Genomic DNA, 1,939 nt, shown 5'->3' on the forward strand with positions numbered 1-1,939 from the left:
GTGAACAAATTTGCAAATAGGTATTGATCATTAAAATCTTTTATTTCAGAAATTTGATATCAAAATAACTTAATTTGTACTTTCTTTAAGTTTTTTACTTCATCCTCAGAAAAGTAATACGGTAACTTATTCCATTTGATTATGATACCATTAACATTAGGAACTAAATTTTTATATTTATCACATACATATGTTAATGGTGGCCTATTACCATTTTTACTTAAATGCAATCTTTGGTACAAGAAACTCTCTCTAATTCAGTTATAAATTTATCTTTTAAGGGCAAACGTTTAATATATTGTTCTGTAGCAGTTTTATAAAATCTCAAATATCTTAACTTAAATTGTAAAACGTTTGAATGATTAGCAATATGATCTTCTAATACGACAGAGTAATCTTTGCTGCATTGCTATATTTATATTTTCATTGGGTAAAAGTATGTTAGGATTATTTAAATTTAAATTTGCAATATATTCCTGCGTTAAATAATTGAATTTAATAAAATTCGAACATAATAAACGTAAAAATCGTACATTTTCTGTGTATAAATTAGAAATTAAATATTTTTCAGACTGAAACAAAGTATCTAAAGTATGCATATATAGAAGAACATATTGCATAAATTCAAAATAGGCTTTAATACATGGATTATTTTCAGTTCATTTTATAACAAATCAGCCATTTTTGTCTTCAATACCAGCCAGTAAAAATGTTTGCTGCAAAATAATATCCACTGTTTTAAAATTCTGTTTACAGACTTTCGAAGAGCTAACCATCTTGTTTTATTGGGATTAATCATTCGATGTTTTTCTTTTTTTATACTTTGTATTTCTTCTAAAAGTATTTCTTCTTGTCGCTTTGGACTTCGTGAAAAATATGAATATAGAGAATGCATTAAGCTTTCCACGTTTTTACGTAACTCGTCTGCAGCATGACTAGCGATTAAATAAACAGAGTAGCAAATACATCCCAATACAAATATATTAGGGTTATCTTTAATTAAATGGGATTGAAAAGAATTCATTTTCCCCATCATTACATTAGCATTGTCGCTACAATAACCTATAATATTATTAATACTTAAGTTGTGAGCTTTCAATAAATGTTTTATACATATTTTCTGCGGTACTACTATCTGCAAGCATGTTTACTAAATCTAATAAATGTGTAATGCATTTGCTATTTTTATAATATCTGACTAGTATGCATAGGTTTTTATCATTGTTTAAATCAGTGCTTTCATCTACTAATAGCAAATTATTTTTTAAATCTTCAGCACATTGAATTTTAATATCATTAGCCAATAAATAATTAATTAAATGTTGGTACATTTCAGTCTTTTTATTTTAATAAAACTAGGAATGTTGCTATCATTAAAAATATTTTTTGTAGTTGCAATAATACTTTCTATCGTTCTAAAACTAAGATTATGTTCAACTGCAAGGAGTGCATATCGAAACTCTGCAGTTATGACATTACGTTCCATTGGTCTTTGTACAAACATTTGAATGTTTGAATTTATTTGTCTGTCCTTTATTTTTTGTGTGTGTTGATGTGTCAACATGTTTCTCCAATTCACTTCGTCTTGCTACTAAAACTTTATTGCACACTTTATACTTTGCATTATATTTGTCTTCATCGCATGGAGCTTACTACTGAATTCTGGAAGTTGTAACCAAGCCGTAGTAAATGACTGTTTTCGCCAAGTAGAAACTTTTTTCTTCTTGAGTGTTACAAGGCCATCATCACTGTTATCGGAATTCATAACTCTGACATCATTCAGCACACAAATGAGAGTCACTTTTCTGTATTCGAGTCCAATCGTGAGTCTCCTCTTTTCTTACTTCATGAATGAGACATTAACACTTACCGTGATCCAAATTAGCGCAATAATCAAGAAATGCTTTTAACAGACTAGAACTTTTTTTTTTTTTTTTTT

This window comes from Trachymyrmex septentrionalis, unplaced genomic scaffold (genome assembly GCF_001594115.1).
Source record: "Trachymyrmex septentrionalis isolate Tsep2-gDNA-1 unplaced genomic scaffold, Tsep1.0 scaffold334, whole genome shotgun sequence".
In the NCBI taxonomy this organism is placed as follows: Eukaryota; Metazoa; Arthropoda; class Insecta; order Hymenoptera; family Formicidae; genus Trachymyrmex; species Trachymyrmex septentrionalis.